The sequence below is a fragment of the Erithacus rubecula genome, assembly GCF_903797595.1.
Source record: "Erithacus rubecula genome assembly, chromosome: 1".
Taxonomy (NCBI): domain Eukaryota; kingdom Metazoa; phylum Chordata; class Aves; order Passeriformes; family Muscicapidae; genus Erithacus; species Erithacus rubecula.
The window spans coordinates 87,913,407-87,934,203 of NC_136658.1; the positions used below are offsets into that span (position 1 = coordinate 87,913,407).

Below are 20,797 nucleotides of genomic sequence, written 5' to 3' on the forward strand. Positions count from 1 at the left end.
AGAAGCTGAATGGCATATGGGCAGCAGGGCCACACTTTATTCAACCATTCCAGCACCATTGTGAAGGTAAAATGGAATGGGAGTTCTCTCTTCAAATCCAGTGAACGCATTTTGGGTTAGGCTAACAATTTATATATATAAAACACAGATCTGGTTGTACTTTTGTATACTTCTGTGAAAAAGTGATATTTAAAGCAATCTAAAACAGGGATTGCTGTCAAGTTTTGGAGGTCATTCCCAATAGGATTATGTAGCCTCTGGAGAAGACTGTCTGAAAGAGGGTCTGTGTGGTGGCTGTGAAGGTGGTGCATAGAGCCAAAATGGTCTAAAACAGCAGGAGCAAAAGCTGACAAGGAGGCTGAGGTGCTCAGGATCTGACCTACCTGGAAAAAGATATGCTATTGGAAGGAGCATTGCACCCTGCTTGTTAGGCAGCAAAGACTGTCTAATCCTGCAAAAGGAGATTGGAAATTGGAAACTTTGCCAGATGATCATAAATCACCTTTACTAAGTCAGGCATTGTCCCTTGCTGAACAGTTTATGGTCAGAGAAAGCCTCTTCACTTTGTTTGAGGGGAAGAAAAACCCATTCCTGTGGAGCAAATATTAAAATTAGACGTGTCCTTTCTGCCCTTGCTGTGCATCAGTTGATGCCAGGAAGTTTTATGATCAGTAGTTCCTCTCCCTCCCTTTATGCTGTCACATAAAGGCTCACGTGCTGAAACTCTACTCACAGGATTTGAGTCTTTCCAATTCATGCAGGCAGTGCCTGTGTCTGTGTGATACAGCATATCTGCTGCACATCACACTCCTTGGTTGCATTTGGAGGGATTTGTGTGAGTAGGTAGTTTTTATTTTTTTTGTGTCAGTCCTGTTGCATTTGCTCATTCCTCACCATGGGTGATCACTGACTGAGTTCCAGCAACCAGATTAGGAATTGCATGTTTGGTTTTGTCTGATGGCTGTTTTGTGCTCAATACAGCTGGGGCCAGGCAGGATTTCACACCTGTTTGAAGTCACTGGAGAATAGTGCCCTTTGGGAGCCGAGGGAAGGTTCCAATTGGTATGGGAACCATCTGGAAATGAGCCTGCCTGACCTGTTCTGGAATTAAAAGGCCTGGCAGAATGTGCTTTCTTACAATGTGATGGAGATTTTGCAAGTTTCTGCCTTAAATAAATCACTGTCTTATCAAGATCTAACACGATCATATAAATACAAGGCTCCCAATGAGGATTACTCAGCTTGATCCCTAAAGCTGAGTGCAAGCCTCTCTTTATGAGTATTTACAGTCTTTAATTAAAATCGAATCTGGAAAGTCTGTGTCCCTGAGCACTTTCCTAAATTCTTTGATTCTATTCACAAGAAAATAGTACTTGGATTAAAGTATATTTGATGTTTCCAGGAAAGAATCCCAGCAAATGCTGTGTTTGCATTGAGAGCTGCCAGAACAGATGCTAAGAAACCCAAAATATTTTAGTGACTGTGCTTAGATGTCAGCCTTGATTACAGACATTTGTATTCTCCCACTAGGGTTTTTCTCCACGAGTATCAGGTTAGCAACAGCTGAAGCTGTTAAATAGAGTTTGCAGCTGATGTAGTACCATGATCAGAGCTTGATCCAAAGTCTGTCAGTGTACTCCATGAACTCCCTTGCACAGCACCAGGTCCTAAGCATAGCCCTAGGCAGAGTAGGTAGTGGCATTGCATATGGCTGAAGGAGTGGGAAAAATACAAAGGCTGTCCCAAAAGAAAAAAAAAAAAAAAAAAAAAAAAAAAAAAAAAAAAAAAAAAAAAAAAGGGGGTGACGGGTGGGTGATTGGTGATCAAAAGAAAAGAGCTTGGAGCTTGAAGACCTGGACAGACTCAATACAATTCAGAAGGTATGTTGTCTTGTCAGCTTGATAGAAATTACGTCTTTTTTTGCTGTAAATTCGACATGCAGATGGACACATTTTGCCTATTAGAAATCTACTTTAAACGACATTTAAAACCAAAGAGCAATGACATAAGTGTGGAAATTCAAAATTTTTTGAGTGTTCTTTACTCAGTGCCTTAGATAGGCAGACATCCATTCCTGAATGTTGGTTTAACACCAACTGGCAACTAACTATGCAACCTCTTGTTTATTGCCTCTCACCCTGCAGTGGGTTGGGAAGGAGAATTGGAATAAGCATAAAACTGATAGGTTGAGATAAAAACAGCTTACAATTTGAAATTACTAAAATACGCTTCTATTAGTACTACTACTAATTGTAATGAAAAAGAAGATAAAAAGAGAGATGAATAGAAATCAAGACAAACAAGTGATGCACAATACAGTTGCTCACGACCCACTGACTGATGCCCAGCCTGTTTTCAACAGTGATCAGTGGCTCCCAGCCAATGAAGCCCAGTTTATGTGCTGAGCATGACATCCTGTGATATGGAATTTCCCTTTGACCAATTCAGGTCAGCTACCCTGGCCATGCTCCCTCCTGCCTCCTTGTGCAGCTCCTCAGTGGCAGACCACAGGAAACTGAAAAGTACTACTAGCAACAGCCAAAACATCAGCATGTTATCAACATCATTCTTGTGCTAAATCCAGAATACAGCACTGAACCAGATACTAGGAAGAAAATTAACTCTATCCCAGCTGAAAGCAGGACACTGAGAGATTATTCAAGATGAACAGTTGCTGGTTAGACACCACAAAACAAGGACCAAAAAGTTATTGCTGAAGACACAGGTGTGTCTTTAGAGGTCATAGAATTTGGACAGATAATACAGACTTGTCAGACACTTATCACAATCAGTGATGAAAAATTGAATTTCAAAATAAGACAGCTTTTGCCAATATTTTCCAAATCCATCACCCCTAGATATTTCAGAAAAGGCTCCTGAGCTTTCACATAGAAAGGACCTCTGCACATTTCTGCACATTAGAAGGGCTAATTAGAAGTGTCTATACAAATGTGCTTTTTTTATTTGGCATGCCAGTATATATTTTTTCAATGGCTGTGTTATGAAAACGAAAAATAATCTCTTTTTCAGTCACTGATATTATGACTGCAGGATTCCAATGCAGATGTAGTCATCACTATTATAGGTTAAAGTATTAGAAGTAACGATGAAACCAGCTCACATTATCTAAAAATTGTCAGTGGAACAAGGTATTATTTGGTGTTCTGGAAATAAGAATGAAATTTTCTGTTGTTTCTTTTGGACCACCAAAGATTCCTGTTAAGGTATAAGGAATTATCTATAACCTGGTATAGAGAAAAAAATGTCTGATCAGCTATTACATCACTACCGTTTAATATGTTCTGAAAGACAACATTCTTTTTATAACTTTCTAGCACTTAAATTCTTCAAAACATAAGCGAAAACCTATAGCAGTTGTTCTTTCAGGAGGAAAAAATGATACTGAGAACAGGCAGTAGATTCTAGAAGCTGAATTTCAGTGACTGCCCTAGCACACTGAACATCTTATTAGGGTACTGGTGGAAATGTAATAGTTAGAGAAAATATTAGAGGAAGATATTTCATGGTGAAGATTTTAATGCCATAGAGGTAACATGGTTCTTAGAAATGTGTTTGTCAGGGAACAGAAACAGCTCCTACTTTTTATGTCCTATTAAACCCAAAATAATTTAATTCAAATTTTAGCTACTTTCTATCCACAAAAAGATCAAGAAAAATTTAGAGAAATAATTTTTTGAGAAATTGCATGGGGATTACTTTTGAATTACAAATACATTCAAGAAAATTATAAGATGATTGAAAATAATTCATTAATAGATAAAGACTGAAATAATTTAATACATTATTCATGATATATTATTCTCTCAGCTCCCTTGTTGATGACCTTCTGGTTATGTTTTTTTTACAGTGCTAGTGGAAGCTATTCTTTATAAATGAATATCCAGAATTCCTGACTTAGCTAAAATAATAAAATATGGACATCATTGTACAGAAGAAGCAAGTTTTATCTTTTGTCAGTGATTATAAAACTTCTTGCATCATGTCAAACTGGTATTATTTTTGATTTATATCAGTGTAACTAAGCTTAGAAAAGTGTCTTTTCACCTCAGAGGTGATACAGCTTCCACTTGTTTTCCTTTGTAAATTTGTACTTTATGAACTATTTCCTCAAACACTGTTCTAAGTAAGCATTTAATGGTCTAATGGCATTTCATTTTATATAGTTATTATCAGCACACAGGTGAAGACACTGCATACTGAGGAAACAAGTAGTTTCAGGAGGAGTGGCTGGGTGAAAGCCTGCCTTTCTATGGATTTCTATCCTACATTCCTTCAGCATCATGCTATAAGGAGTCTGCTTTTCCTTCCTGTGTCCTGTGACTTCCCTCCCCAGTAGCCTTAGCCCCTCCCCAGGTCCTCAAGGAATCTCCTTCCCCATGTCTGCATGCACTTCTTCTCTGCTAACTCACTTGTACTGTATTTTGACCTCCCTCTAGCATTTCTTACGATGCCACTTAATGTCCCAGACTTTTTAAGGTCCCTGATAAGCCTTCTACAGATTACCAATTTCCTCAGTTGTCTCTTCTGTCTCCAGCTACCAGCTGAACAAGAAGCAGCATGTTGTGTGGGTGACTCTGTGCTGCATCTGTGCTTATTAACTTCACGGTGTTTATTTACTGCTCTCTGAAGAGAGAACATCTGTGCATATACTGCAATCTTCTGTCTTTGGTGGATAGGGATTGATTTGGATTTCTTGCCTCTTCATAGTGGCTGCTTTTCCTTGAAACAAGAAAAATTAGATATCTCCAAGATAACACTCTTGGTTAGACTTGGCAAAAGCTGGTGAAGATGAAAGGGAGGTGGGTATTTGAAGAGCAAAAATGTATAAGGATCATTTTAGGAATCCAGGCTCAAATATGCTTAATAGGTAGAGAGCATTTGAGGCTATTAAGTATACCAACTTTAATCCATTTGTTTCTCACCTCATTTCAGCTCTGTCTTTGCCATTTTTTGACCTACAGTAAAACAGAACAATAGATGGATCAAACTGTGGGATTTTTATTGGCCAGTCCTCCATCCTTCACTGAACTGCCATTGTAATGGACATATGCCATTCAAGTTTTTTTGTTTTGTTTTGTTTTTATCTCTTCTCTTTCCCCTAATTCCCTTCTGTCAGCCACTGTTCTATAAAGTTTTTTATAGTGTTTTCCTGCTTTCTTGGCTACATTATATTAAAGCATCTCTGTTCTAATTCTTTCCATTGCTGCCTCAGTTAATCCTTTCTTTATTACAGAATGTGGATTCTTGCACTTTTATTCAATAAGTAGCTGTTACCTTACTTTTATTTTATATTCTTGCAAAGCATTTTTCTATTTTAACCATCTATTTTCTCCCCCTGCTCCATTTTTTCTCCTTTTTTTTTTTTTTTATTCCTTTGCCTTATCCTTTAGTTTTCTGTATTCTTTCGTTGTCATCCAAGCCCCATTTCCTGTAGTAAAAATCTGACAGGTATATATTATTGCTACCTTGTATGCTCTGAAAGAACATTATGTTTGTTTACAAAATGTCTGAATGTTACAAGCTGCTGAACTAATGTGAGCAAGTTTTCAATGTTCTCTCTTTCACAAGAAGATTGATCCCTTACTTCCTACAATACAAAAGTGAAGCAAATTAATAACTGTAAATTAAACTAAGGGTTATAACATTTTTAACTTACAAGATACTTTTCTCCCAGGTATTTTATGTAGATGGGTAAAAAGTAAGCGCAACAGGTATTATTCTTCTTTACATGAGAAATCAGATTGTATAAAAGACTAGCAGGAGGTAATTTTCCTAAAATTCCTATTCTGTGTTTGACCCCACACCCCACACGTCTTAAAAAAACAAACAAACAAACAACTGAATCTTCTACAGGTAGCAGCTGCTCAGCCTGATGTACTTCTGAGTTATTTTACTGGTTTCACATGCAGTCACAGGTGAGTTAAAAATGTGGTGTTATGGGAGATATCCCTAGACCTGATATTTGGAGTGGCAGTCATTTCTAGACAGATTTGGCTTGTAAAGATTGTCTTTCAGTGTTTGAGGGCAGAGGGTTGTTTGCATCAATGGATTTCACCATGCTGTTGGAGGTTTTTTCCATTGATTGCCCTGCTTTTTATGTTAGCTCTCTTTTCTAGAATGAGAATTTTCTCTCTTACACACCACCTACTCTGGTGTTACAATAACAGAAAATCAAAGGTAAAAATGCTGAAAGTTGTTTTCATGATAAAACAGACCAATTATATAATTCCCCATCTCCTTAAACTACATTTACTTTGGGAAAAATAATCACTTTTCAGCTTTAGAAATATTAAATTGTTAAATACAAGCCTGAAGGAATCTACTTGGGCAACACCCATTAGTCTTGCACTGTGCAAATGTGATGGCAGGTTGCACTTCCCTGAGGCTGTAATGGATGATAATAGTTGAAGAAAGGAAGGCAGCAGAGGAATTCTTCCTTGATACAGAAGCCAGCTTGATCCTAATGCATCTAAAGATTTGACTGCAATTAATCAGTGTATACACTGAAGCAGCAATGTAATGTTGATGGTTTCAGCCAGGCTACCACTCATTATGCTGAGACTGTGCATACAGTTTAAGGTCTGCTGTGGTGCATTTAGAGTGGAGTCTTGCAGAGAAAACACAGTTTGGTTTCCATGGTCTACCTTGTCTCATCTTTGCACAAAAAAGAAAGGAAGCAAGCAGCAAGCATCCCTTTCAAATCATGGGTGTGTTTTCTGCACGTACATTGGTTTTCCCCTTATGTGCATAGATGAAACTCATTCCTTCAAGTTGTGGAGCTTCAAACTCTGCTATATACTCTGCTATTTGGAATTCCCTCTATAAGACTGTGGTAAATGCAAGAGATTTACCTTCTTGCTTTAAAAATTTGCAGAGTTCCCTGGGTCATTCATATCCTTTCTGGCACACCCCGTGGCACCTGTCTCTAGTGGCTATTTGTCAAGAATAATGAAGGTCAAGAGTTCCTGTAAAGGTGGGCTATGAAACAGTGGTTTTGCTGAGTAAGGACCAGTGGACCAACCCCCAGAATACTCTTTGTGCTGCTAATGCACTGTGCAGTGCATTAGCAATTCTCTTCCTTTCTGCAGCCATATTGGCAGTGGCTGGAGATTGTTTAACAATCTAGGAGAGGCACTAGAACCATTATTTCTATTGCATTATCTTAAAGCTGGAATTTCAAAAGAAAAAAAAATAATAGCATAATAGTGCCAATTCTAAACAACAGTGCTTCAATATACAAGTGGCTGTGGTTGGTGGAGAAATGAATTTTAAAAATCAGGGGCAAGTGATGGCAATAAAAGACTTTTTAAAAAAAAGTTATGCTTTTTTCTTCTAGAATATATTTTATTAAGTTTACCTTTGCTACAGTCATTTATGAGAAACATCATGCATTTTAAATCCAGAATGAGCTATTGCAGTCAGGTGTTACGATGACTGGTGTAGCACAGGAGGTCTGCTTTGTAGAATAGGTTTTATTTGATGTGATAGATAATATTTCATAAAGTGTCAAGTCTTAAGTAAAAAGACCCAGCTCCAGAGAATCAGCCATAGCTATAGATTGTTTGAGGGACTAGTTATGTTTACTGTTGGGGACAAATATGCCATTCCTAAACTGTTTCTCTAACCCTTTAACTTTGTACCCTGGTATTGTAGTTGGAAGAGTTCTCCACTAGCATATTTTATCTCCTTATGTTTATACTTTCAAAATGTCATGAAGTCACTTTTTAACCTCCCTTTTTTCAGTTAAACTAGTTGAATTTCTCTTACTCTAAATCATGTTTCTATGTTTTAAAATATTCTTCTGGTTCCTTAAATTCCCTCTAATTTTTTCTCTTTTTTCTTCAATTGAGATATGACAACCAAGCAGAGGATATGAAAAGCCATTTGCTACTAACCCATTTTCATCTTCAGGGCAGATTTTTGTTACAATTTTAAGACATCTACTAATTTTACGCTGCCATGAATTGTCCTGTTCAGACTACATTGTAAAAGAATCCTGCTATTTGAAAAACTTCAAAAAGTGTAATTCATGTTTGATGCAGTGTCTTGAACTTTGAGAAAGGACCTGCAATCACTGTGAAACATCAAGAAAGCATTTGACTGAGTGTTGAGCGTCTTTAATGAGATTGGCCAATAGTTTGTGACTTCTGAGGTGCATAGTCATCCTTTTTAATGACTCCTTGTCCATAAAAGCTATGCCTTTTCAGGCAGTTTCTAGCCCTTCTGCCCATATGTATAAGTGAAAGACCTTCCAAGGGACTTTTCTTCCCAGTTCTTCTCAGTCCAAAATGTTCCCCAAACATCTATTTCATAACTAACCCCTTCTTCACACATTTTTGTTTCTATCTGTTCCCCATTCCTTTTTTCTTCATCCCAGTCCCCAAAAGAGCTTCTTCTCCTCACTTCCCTTCTTAGTCTGGTAGAATGGTCTGGAGGAGGACTGAGTTAGGAAAGGCTACACAGTTAAGGAATGGAAGGAGAGCATGGAGAGATGCTCTTCTGGAGCCAGGTGAAGTGACTGATCACAGCACTCTCAAATGTTTGCCTGCCAGCTAAAACACAGCTCAGGAGAAGAGCTCAGTAGACGTTCCTGCCCTGCCTCAGGCAAAGACAATGAAGTTAGCTCAAGTCACAGCTAGCACTGACTAAAATAACCTGTATCACTTTGCCTGGGATTGGGGTGCACATACATTACTTGATTTCACTATGTCACCTCTGGTGCTACTGGAGAAACCAAACTCTGGGGATGGCAGTTTCTGAAACTGGTGTGGCTGCTGGCAAAGTGCATCTGGATAAATTGGGTGAGTCTGCACTGGTTTACACACTATGTGGCAACAATTCAGCCTGGATGTCTTTGTGTGCAAATGTTTCCTTACTGGCTTAAAAGTATTTGTACTTTTGGTCTAGTTTGGAGTTAAGTATATATAGTCAGCTAATAAAAATGAGGTTAAGCTCTAGTGTATTCTCAAATTGAAGTGCTGTATTTGATACAAACTCCTACAGCACTATAAATAAAGAAAGAAAAAATAACAGAGATTAAATGTGTGAAAACATGAATGAAGGAATGAAATGAAGACAACTTTTCCAATTTAACAAAGCAATTGATTTAAAATTCACACATTCTTGAAATTACAGATTCTTGAAATTATAGATTCTTGAAATTATAGATTATGTACCAATTTAATCAATAAAGTTGATCATAAATTCTCTTTGAAGAAAGGACTTTAGACTGTGTGTGGATGCATGCTTACCCACAAACATACCAGTATTGGTTTTGCTTGAATGCTTACATTAGGCATATTCTTACATGCTGGAACACAGCTGCAACATGCAGGACTGAGTCTAGTTACAACTTGATGCTGCTCTAACATTATGTTGTCCCAATCTTAATACAATAAAATAGTAGAGAGGTTATTAGTCAAAATAACACAACCCAAAACATTTTAATAAAATAAGATTTTTATATCTTCCAACCAGAAGAAGTTAAATTGATTGCTTAAAGAACATCTGATGGGATTTTTTTATTTCTTAAAAATAATTGATATTATAAAATATTTTACATTCTTTGTGGTTTTAAGGCAAGAAGGAATTCTTGTTCCATAGATGAAGCAGTGGTTGATTTAGCCAGAATGCAAACCAATCAAAATCACCACAGAGGACAGGAACCCAAATAATGAATTTGTCAAATAAACAAAACTAAAGAGCTAAAAGCGTGAGGTTACTATAAGCTATTTTCTATAATAACCCTCCCACTCCTTGGAAGAAGAGAGAAAAATCACTAGTCTCTTTATAGAGTACATCAAATCTCATTTTGTTCTAATGTGTTAAAGTGCACACTGAAAAAGGCAGAGTTGACTCCTGGGGAAATAATGTTAAATCAGTTCAGAAAAACGAAGTTTGGAAAAAGACTTTCATTTTCCTTTTAGTATTGCAACAAATGTATTCATCTGCCTAGATAATCTGGCATTTTAAATAACTTCACTCTTAAGCTCTGTCAATTTGATCTCCCAAGGTTAATTGATTATTTCTACAACAGTCTTGCCAGAAAAGATCAGAGCTCTTACATCTTTCCATTAATCCTTGCTGTTCAGGGAGAGGGTGCAAAATGAGAGTACTACTATTGGCTTAAATCTTTGCAGGTTTCTTATTCCCTCCCTCCCCCCAAAGTTGTATCATGTCTGATTAGTTTCACATCATGGCACTCCATTTCATTAGTTTCACTGACATGGCATTTCAAGTATGGTTCTAACGATGGGAGCAGCAAATCTACCGTCAAGCATCCATTGCTGGTTACCACCCAAGAGCCCTAACCCCATATTAAAGAGGTGCTTGAGTCAAGGGTAGGAAAGGAATAGTGAAAAAATTGATTGACCGGGAGAAAAGGCAAAAAGTTTTGAAACATGGCTCTCCTAAAACTGACACTCAGCATTTTGCTGTGGTAAACAACCATCAGCATGCGACACAGCCTCCCCGGGCTTTTCCAGAAGAGACAAGCTTTATCAGCAGTTGCTGTCGCAGTCCCTCTCTGCGGTGGCGCAGGCAGCACAATGGGGGATTAACCCTCACGCAAGGCACTGTGACAACTCATCAGTTGAAAAACAGAACCTGGTCAAACGGCAGCTTTTAAATCAGCATTAAAACCGCTGGCATAGAGAATCCCTTAAAAACAGCTAGACAAAAGCCCTGCTGTGGTTTGTGGGGAGCCCTCATTTATTTGAAATGATGGCAAATTGTGTTTTCCTGTCTGGAAACAAAAATATTTCCAGCCGGTCAAAAGGGTGGAAATAATCAGAAGACAAAGATTCGTTTCTGTTATCAGCTCCTTCTCCTGTTCTACACCTCTTCTCTCCTCTTCCCTTAAATTTGTCTGGCAGTTACACCTATTAGCCATTTCCTCTTCCTTTTGTTTTGAATGTAAATGAAGGTCTGACTGGCTTAAAGAGATGTTGGTTTAAGACACCCTTATCAGTGGAGGTAAAAGTCTCTGTCAGTGGCACTCTTGTGAATGGAAACTGCAGCAGGTAAAATTGCCAGCCTGTAGGTGGTCAGAGTTTGGCCCTTTGAGAATGTGGGAAGACTAGCAAGGTGTGCCATGTTCTCTGCTCCTCTTCATTTCCAGGTAGAATCACTATTGTCTTAAAATCTGAAAAAAGGGGCCACAGCTGTATCTAAGTAACCCCAGAGGTGCCACAGTCAGCAGGATTTTATCAGGTTTAGTGTATTAAATAATACAATAAAATCCTAATGACCATCTCCCTTTGCAGTGGTTACAGTTAGATCAGCAACAGCAAAGTAATTTAAAAAGATCCAGGGCACCAAAATTTAAACATGTGTAAATTAAACACATGTGAAGTGCACAATATGTGGCAAATTAATACAGAAAATACTGAGAAATGTGCATCTTCAGGGTTTGCCTGCACACCATGATGTGACAGGTATTATTGCCCTTTGTACAATTATTTAAACCCTGTAGGAATTCCCAGTGTCAGAGTATGTCAGCATACTGTTATTAGACAAGTTTAATTAGGATCTACCCTGCTGCTCCTAACAAGTATTTAATTAACTTCTAGGCAGGGTAATTAGCTTTAGATTGTGGCTGATTTTCTGCCTCACCTTCTGTTGACACTTGGCCTACTGTAAGGCAGCTTGCTTTCCTGACAGTGTAATGGATAGTAGCTTTGGGAAGACTAATATCAAGACTGACTAGTCTAATAAAAAGAAAAAAAAAAAAAGATGAAAAGACATAATAATGACTACCAGGTCAGGGTCCAAAGGGATAAAAGAAAAAAGCCACTCACCACACAAGCAGACAGGAGAGCTTGGTAATGGGAAAGAAGCAATCTGATTTTAAGCATTGCAGAAGAATAGAGAAAAAAGTATGACATTGAAAAATCAAGCAGAGTGAAAGGACTTTAAAAATATTTATTTCATGTATTTCTTTAAACTGGATAAAAGATGAAGCTTAATTCTTATTTACATAGCACGACTGACGTGTGCCTGTACCTTTCTGAAAAAGTCTCTCCAATATAAATGAATACTTGAATCCCTGCTCTAAAGAAATATGCCTCATTTCCCATCAGCACAGTAAAGAATATGGCACAAAGTGAGCATTTAAAACAATTAGCATAGACCAAATGAACCATAGCAAATTGGTCAGGTCACCATTTAACCCGTTGGTGGCTTCTTGAAGAGCTCTGTGATTTCCAAGGGTGTAGCTTTTGATATATGGTATGCTATTCTTCTACTCAGTCCTGATATATCATTAAAAATAATGGGACTGCATTCAGTGCCACAGCTACAAAAATTTTGGGGCTAGAGGGAGGGAGCACTCAGGAATTTAAAACCCTTTCCCTATCATTAGGACAAAAGGGTTATAATTCTCTTGCATTTTGAAAGAAGAATAATTTTTAAAAAAGTCTTTTAATTTTTTGCTGAGTGCCCCAGGTATCAAAGCGTTGGTTCTTCCAAACCTGCCTTTAATAGAAATTCGCCAGCATTGCTCCAAAGCATTCCCTCTTGCAGATACACTGCTGCTGGGGTTTCCATCATTGTTAGAGTAGGTGAATGTTCTTCCAGTCAGGCTCAGCCTGACTACTTAGATTAGCCCAGAAATATCCAAATAATCACCAAAATATTGTCTGAAGGAGGACCCACATGTTGCACGTACATTTTCATATAACACTTCAGGTGACTTACACGGACTCCTGTTTGTTTCACATTTCTGCAGTGGCTCTGCTCTGTGAAGAGGTGGCACCACCACTGAGCTGAGTGGGGGGAAAACCAGAGTTAGGACTGCAGTACTGCTTCACAGGTGTCCACTGAAGAATCAGGGAGGATGGCATGCTTGATATTTCTTGCTGAGGTTTATGAAATTTTATCCTCTAAGCTGACCATCTCCTTTACAAGAAGGCCAAGGACTGGAATGCAGTTTTAATGAGATGGATAAAATGATATACCTGCATCCCATTTATCCATAGCCATGAAAACCACTCTGAGACCATTGAAAACAGCCACTGAGGGCTTTTAGCAGTCACTTAAACTAACAGCCACAATTTTGGATAATTTTAACAATAGCTAGCTTCCTGTTTGGTGAGTAATGACATTAAAATAAGTTCTGAAACAGATATTTTGATTGTGAGTTTTGTGTTTGATTGTATTTTGTTTTGTTGTTTTTGCTTTTGAGATTGCAAAGTTTATACTTCTATCATCAGCAGAGAAAACAGACCTCTTGCATCTGAAACAGGGTTAACTACAAAATACCTCAGCTGACTGCAGCCTTCTTTTGATGTAGAATTCTGCATGCTCTTCTGTAGAAAAAGAGTGTAGCTGGAGTTAGGTTCCTATGTGGCACTTTGTGTGTGCTAAAGAAAACTCTGTAGAATAAGCCATTATTCATTCTTCTCTCTCATACTAGTTGGTCTATTAAGAAAAAAGGAAGGACAGGAAAAAACTAGTCAAAATGTTCAATTACTAAGGGTACACAGATCACACTTCCTCTTTCCTGGGCTGTTCAAGTACACTTGCTAAAAAGATTTAAAGGGTGGTGTATCAGAATTTGACAACTGAAGTTGCTGAAGGAATTTTGATATCTTGCAGTGAGTTGACCCTGGCTGAATCTCAGGTGCCCACCCAAGCCTCTCAATTGCTCTCCTAAACTGGGTAGGGAAAGAAGATATGACAAAAATCTCGTGGATTGAGAGGGAGAGTCACCCACCAGTTACTGTCATTGGCAAAGACTCAATTTGGGGAAGTTAATTGAATTTATTACAAATCAAATCAGAGTAGGATAATGAGAAATAAACTCTTTAAAAAACACTTTTTTTCCCCACATCTGCCTTCTTCCTGGGCTTAACTTTGCTCACAGTTCTCTATCTTCTACCTCCAGCAGTGCAGGGGGATGGGGAATGGGGGCTGTGGTCTGTGGTCAGTTTATCACACCTTGTCTCTTCTGCTCCTTCCTTCTCATCCTCCCCTATTGTGGGGTCCCTCCACAAACTTCTCCAGTGTGAGTCCTTCCCATGAACTGCAGTTCTTCACAAATTGTTCCAGCATGGATCTTTCCCATGGGGCACAGTCCTTCAGGAGCAGACTGCTCCAGAGTAGGTCTCCATGGTAGGTCCTGCCATCAAACCTGCTCAGCATGGGCTCTTGTCTCCGTGGGTCCCCATGGCCTGCCAGGAGCCTGCTCCAGCATGGGTTACAGCCTTCTTTGTGCATCCACCTGCTCTGGTGTGGGGTCCTTCGCTGACTGCATGTGGATCTCTGCCCCAATATGAGCAACCTCTGTGAGCTTGCAAGCACACAGCCTGCCTCACCATGGTCTTCACCACAGGCTAAAGGGGAATCTCTGCTCCAGTGCCTGGAACACCTCCTTCCCCTTCCTTCTCCAATGACCTGGTGTGCAGAATTGTTGCTCTCACATATCCTCATTTCTATGTTGAGTTGAAGCTGCATTACAATTTTTGTCTTAAATGTGTTATTCCAGATGTGCTTCCACTGTTGCTGATGGGCTTGGCCTTAGCCAGTGCCATGCCTGACTTGGACATGGCTGAAATGGACTCCTTTGGACATGAGGAAGGTTCTAGCAGCTTTTTACAGAAGCCATTCCTGCAGCCCACCCACTACCAAAACCTTGCCATGCAAACCCAATACATATCTCTTTCCCTATCCTTAGGATGCCTGCAGCAGCATAGCCTGAGTCAGAAATGCATATTGTCTGCCTGGGAGCACCTTTGTCACTGCACACAGATAGCAAATCTTGAGGATCCTCAAAGTTCTGCAGGATCTGCACTTTGATAGAGCTGCCCACTGGATGTCTCCACACCCTAGCTGCCTGGGGAGGCAAGCTGAGCTGTTTGACTGTCAGCTTTAGCATGGGTTAGTACCAGGCACTGTACCATGGCTCATACTAGTACTCATGCCTTTATCAGACTCTTTGTTAAGTTTATATAGCAAAGTTTCCTTGTTAGAGTGGGGGAAACAGGGATGACAGCTGTGAGAAGACACCAGGAGCTGTTTCAATGTCAGATAGTCCAGTCACCTTCAAAACATCTTTTGTTTTAAAATTGCCTTTATCTCAACTTGCATGCTTGGTGGTTGTTTTTGTTTGTTTGTTTGTTTGTTTGTTTGTTTTTAATGAGTGTGTTTTATTTCCCCTCTATTTTATTTTCTCCCATCCTGCTGACTAAGTGGAGTAATGTAGCAGCTTGCTGGAAACCTGGAATCCAGCCAAGGTAAACCCACAACTCCCCAGGGCAATGACTGCTCTTGGAGAAGTGGAAGAGGACCTCAAGGGTGTGCCATCATTTCTCCAGTCTAGGTTTCAGGAGGAAGAGAAAAAACTAGCAAGATGAACCAGTTGACACACTCTTTCATATGCCAGTACCAACAATAAAGGAATATTGGTTCAGCCTACAGAACAATCATAAAAAGTGTTCTTTAAAAATACTTCACTTTAAAAATAAATTGACGTGCTTCATGAACATTTTAGAATGCAGACCATGACACTGAAGAATGTAAATGAGCAATATGACCTAATAGATGAAATCATTAATTCTGTAATTTCTGTCACAGAATCACAGAATATGCTGAGCTGGAAACAACCCAGAAGGATCGTTGGGTCCAGCTCCTGGTCCTGCACAGGGCCATCCCCAAGAATCACACCCTGTGCCCAAGAGCATTGCCCAAATACTTCCTGAACTCTGTCAGGCTGGTGCTGTCACCCCTTCCCGGGGGAACCTCTTAAGTCCCCAGTCACCCTGTGAATGAAGAACCTTTTTCTAATATCCAGCCTAAATCTTCCCTGACACAATTCCAGGCCATTCCCTTGGGTCCTGTCACTGCCCCACAGAGCAGAGATCAGTGCCTGCCCCTCTCTGCCCTTCACTGTGACTGCAGTGGGGTCTCCCCTCAGTCTCCTCCAGGCTGAACAGACCAAGTGCCCTCAGCCCACACTGCTTCCCCTCAAGCCTCTTCACCATCCTCTGTCCTCTGGACACTCTAATAGTTCAATATCTTTTTTATATTGTGCCACCCAGAGCTGTCCCCAGCCCTGGAGGTGAGGCTGCCCCAGCCCAGAGCAGAGCAGGACAATCCCCTCCCTTGCCCAGCTGCCCATGCTGTGCCTGATGCCCCCAGGACAGGGTTGGCTCTCCTGGCTCCAGGGCTCTGCTGGCTCATCTTCAACTTGCCACTGACCAGCACCCCCAGGTCCCTTTCTGTGGCACTGCTTTCCAGCCTCTCATTCCCCAGTCCTCCATGATTTAATTTTCTGTCTGCCAAATACCCATTATATGTTTTCTAGTGGAACCATCATAAGAGATGAATGGACCTTCCATAGCAGACAGAGATGTTAGAGGAGTATTTAATGGAACTGATTAGCAGGGCTACCAATAATGTCTAGGAAAAAGGCAGTTTCTTTGTGTTCCTTTTATTTTTTATAGTTCTGCATGTAAGGATTGCATACCCAGAGGAGCTTTTGGATAACAAGATGACAGATCCCTGCCTATCAGGCTTGTAGACAAGACAGGCAGCTAACATGCTACAGCTTCTATATATAGTATAGTTCTCAAACCAAATGGCTACTCCTGTTGTCTGTCAAACATTTCAAAGTAGACAAATGTATGTGGGTCAGTGTTCATGAGCATACACATCTATAATCAAGATGAATTGCAGAACTTGAATGAGGCTGGTTAAACATTTAATTTAATTCTTTTTTGGGAACATGAAATGCTCAATTTATCTCATAGCCTCCTTGGCTGTAGCTATCAGAAGCACTAATCTCACCACTGTGGGATTAGAGGGAATTGGCTGTTTCTCCTTGCCTCATAAGACCCCAGAGGTGTGATTATCTCATGGTTACCACACCCCTGTTGAGTCTCACTGCTTCAGTGGAATAAATGAACTGTTAAATTGACAGTTATAAATGAAGTTCCTGCTGACCAGCTGACTTTGTGGCTTTTTGGAAAAAAAAAAAAAAAAAGGAAAAAAGAGAGATATTAGAAAATAGTAATCGAAAAAAAATTGATTTCTAATTATTTCGTAGCTTGTTTCCTCCTAAAATTGTGGCATGAAACAAGCATGACAGAGAACTGTCCTCCTGCCCTGTGTTCCTTGCCAAGAAATGTGATATATAGGAACTCAAAAAGCTCAGCATGAACAAGCAGAAAAACTAAGCAAAAAAATATGACTGCTAGCTGTCAGAAAAAAGTCATTATATAGAGTGTATTAGTAGTTCAAATGCATCAGTCATAGGAGACTGTTTGTCAGGTTACATCTCACCCAGAGCAATGTATTTGGCTTTTATCCTTGTGACAAATGATTTCTCAACTTCTGTACTGCTGGCAACCAGCCAAGAGACTAAAGTGACTGTAATATGCCCCCCTCCCACTGCTGTCTCACCCAGCAGTGCCTTCAGCTAGAGAGCTCTCTCTGTCCTCCATACATGGGTGCACATGTATGTGGCCTGGCCACCCAAATCCCACAGCCCATCTCAGGGGATGGAGCAGCAGCTCCCACAGGAAACATCCAATTGTGCTGTTAACTAAAAATAAAAAATACATAGGGAGGATAAAAACAAAATGTTTTCCTTTTCTCTCTCATTAACCTGTGCTGGTATTCATCAGTTTTGTACTTTTTCCCCCTAGATGCTGCAGATAACTGAAGGGCAGTTTGCCAGAGGAGACTTTTTCTCTGGATTTTCACACACAAAACCTGTGCCTGCAGCTTGGTCACTGCTGCTTTTGTAGTCCATAGGAGTTGCACCTTGTTCAGGAAGGCACATTAAAGTCCCCTTTAGATGGAGATTCTTACTCTTAAGATGTGTTTCACATTTTAGGTGGTTCTTGTCCTTTTTCTGGGAACCACTCCTTGAATTGTGAATGCACAATTGGGCCATTCCAGCAGAGGCAAACTAGTGGCAGCTTCAGTAATAGCCTGCTCTATGCACCCAGTTTTCCAAAGATGGCACTGGGTAGTTTTGGTGGTCTGCTGGAAGTTTATTTTACTTTCATTATCCATCCTACCCTACAGCTGTTTTCCACCTTTTTCCCCCCACACTTTTTTCTTTTCCTTTTTGACTCATACTGGGTTGTCATCTGCAGCATCATCTGCAGTATGACCTTATAAATATTGTTAGGCAGCAGACTGCTTTCTGTCCAAGAACTGTCACTGAAATGTCAGTTGAAGGAGTTTGTTCAGCTTCCCCCCACCTTTAATCCATACCAAAATGGCCTTATTTTATGGACAAATCCAGGTCTTTCCTCCTTTAATAGACAAATGCTTATTTACTTGTGGCATTTGCCTGCCACTTGAGTAACACAATCATCGAATGAGAGGAAATGACATCCATTTCATGAGTATGTTATGCTGACAAAGCAATGAAAAAAGGTTTTTCTGTGCATCATGAGGTGGAGTTGTCAGCTCTGTAATCAGTTATATGGGCACCTTTCAGCAGAGCTGGCAATCTGGTGTAGTGAGCAAAAAGTCCTATGTGCCTATGGAGCTGTGGTTCTCTACAAAGTGTCTACCATGGTATCTAGGCAGATTTACTATGTGATTTACTATGGAAAACAGACACCAAGACATCTAGTTAGGGGAAATGGGCACTGTATTAAAATTTGCAGATCTGAATTTCCACTTGAAGGTTATGTCCTGCTGTTAATTTTTCCTTTTCTCCTGCAAAGCCTGTTGCTTTTGCTTGGGTTCTCATTTTTACTCTGTCTCCTCAGTTAAAACATAAAATTTAGAGTGATTGGTTTGGGTTATTTTACCCTTTTCAGAGCAAAAACTGTATTATGTTTATTTTAGGTGGCACACAGCAAGTACTGCCACATATATTCATGAACTCTCTATACACATGCATTTCTTTGGAAGCAGTGACAAATGTATCTAGCACCAGTTATGGCATTGAGCTGAAATATTTAAGTGTAGCTTTTGCTTGTTGACATGTCTCTAAGATAGGAAAAATATTGTAGTGTTGAAGCAGAAAATGCCATTATTATTTATTTTTAAAGAGCGAGATATGTCTGCAAGAATTACAGTTTGCTACTATGAGTTTTAAAATAAGATACTACTGTTAAATACTTGGTGATCAACATCTGATTGAAATGCTATAGAAATAAATAACATTTTGCTGTTTATTCTGGGAGATAATTATATAGAAAATCCTTTTTCTTTTCTATCCTTTACCCCCATTTTGCCAGTTCTGTACATCAGATATATGAAAGAAAAAAACAACCCTAGGGAAAATTATAAAGTTTTCCTATTGCAAACAGAAGAACTGTTTTCCATATCTTTATTTATTTCCACATCTTTATCTCATCCCAGAAAGGCAAAGTTTGGTATATTCCTTCTAGCAGTGCCAAACTTATGGCAATATCTTGCTGATAGACAGTTTCCACAATGTGCTGCTGATCCAAATTTATTGTAGCTAAAATTAGGCTTTTATCTCTGGAAGTCTCTAAAGCAATCTTAAGGAGAGTGGTTTTGCCAAGCTAAAATAGTCCTTTTAGAACGCTATTTTTTCTCTTACATTTCTACTTACGTTGTAAGGTCAAAAGAGATTCTCAGATAATCTTCTGATTCCAAGAGCTAGAATACAAGGAGACTCCTCAGTATCAGAAGTCATGGGATACCAATGTAGAAGCTGTTGGTGCTGAGTCAGTTTAAAAACTGGCAATGGGAATAGAAATGGGTTGGCAGAGCAAAACCCCACTAAGTAGTTTATTTTCTTTCCCATCCAGATTTTGATTAACCCTTAAAAACCAGGATGTCATTATTTCTGCATGAGAGAACATCCTTGGACTTAGGGAACACTGAATTAATATTGTTTTGGTGCTATAATTCTTCTCTGTTAGCATTTAATTTCTGCTTCTGAAAGGGTTTGATGCCTGAACTGGTCTGTTAAAAAACTCTCAGAATGAAATGAAAAATGTTTCTGTGTAGAAGTGTTCTCATGTCTCTGTGTGAAGAAATACATGAGCGTGTATGGGAATGCACACACTATATTTCATGTATTTAAGCTTGCCAGTATTCAAATCTTCAATGAGAACATTGGAACAGCTTACTGAAATAGAAGACTACCTGCTTTGTTTTGGAAGTTAAGAAAGTGAATTCTCTGTTAAATGCTTGCTTTTGTAGGTTTTCCCTGTGGATGCAATAATCTCTGATTTTGCCAGAAATTTTGGCTGCCAGAGAGCTCATGGGACCGATGGATTGAAACCTGCCTAAATCCCATGTTGTTCATCTCTGGAGAGCTCACCCTCAGACTGGAACTGGGAACATTACAGGAGGCCTTGCAGAGATACAGAAGAGAAGTGGCAGTAAAATTAGCAAGTCTGCCTGTGTGCTTGGGGCTTGCCAAGTGGTGAAGAAAAGCAACTCACAGACAGTGAAAACTAAAAAGGAGCTATCCTCAGCTTACCAAAAGAAAAAGGGAAATGAAAATAATTTCTTTCAGTTTATGTGGGACCCACTGAATGAGGAGAAAAATACATTTGGATTGGTGGCATATTTTGGTAACCTTTTGTCATCAAGATCTTGTCATAAGATTGTTTTTTAAAAATATGTGTTATATGTGGCCTGCTGAACTGTGAAATGGTTATCACTGGGGTTATTTGATGCAACAGTTTTCCTTCCCTGCTCCTCAGACTTTGACATTGTCTTAGGGATAGCACTTTGCATCTGCTCCGGGCAGAACTGCAATGTTAAGTATAAATTGGACAATAAATGTGTGGATAAAACCTGCAGATATGTGTGGAAGAGGGTTCATTCCATA

General features: G+C 39.5%; 1 long non-coding RNA gene across 1 annotated transcript; it reads left to right on the top strand.

Annotated features, from left to right (window-relative positions):
* The first annotated feature begins 5,837 nt into the window (after positions 1-5,837).
* LOC306805881 lies at positions 5,838-20,528 on the top strand. The gene is made up of 2 exons (XR_013775321.1): positions 5,838-5,936; positions 20,161-20,528. It is a non-coding gene; the product is annotated as an uncharacterized lncRNA (long non-coding RNA).
* The last annotated feature ends 269 nt before the right edge of the window (positions 20,529-20,797 follow it).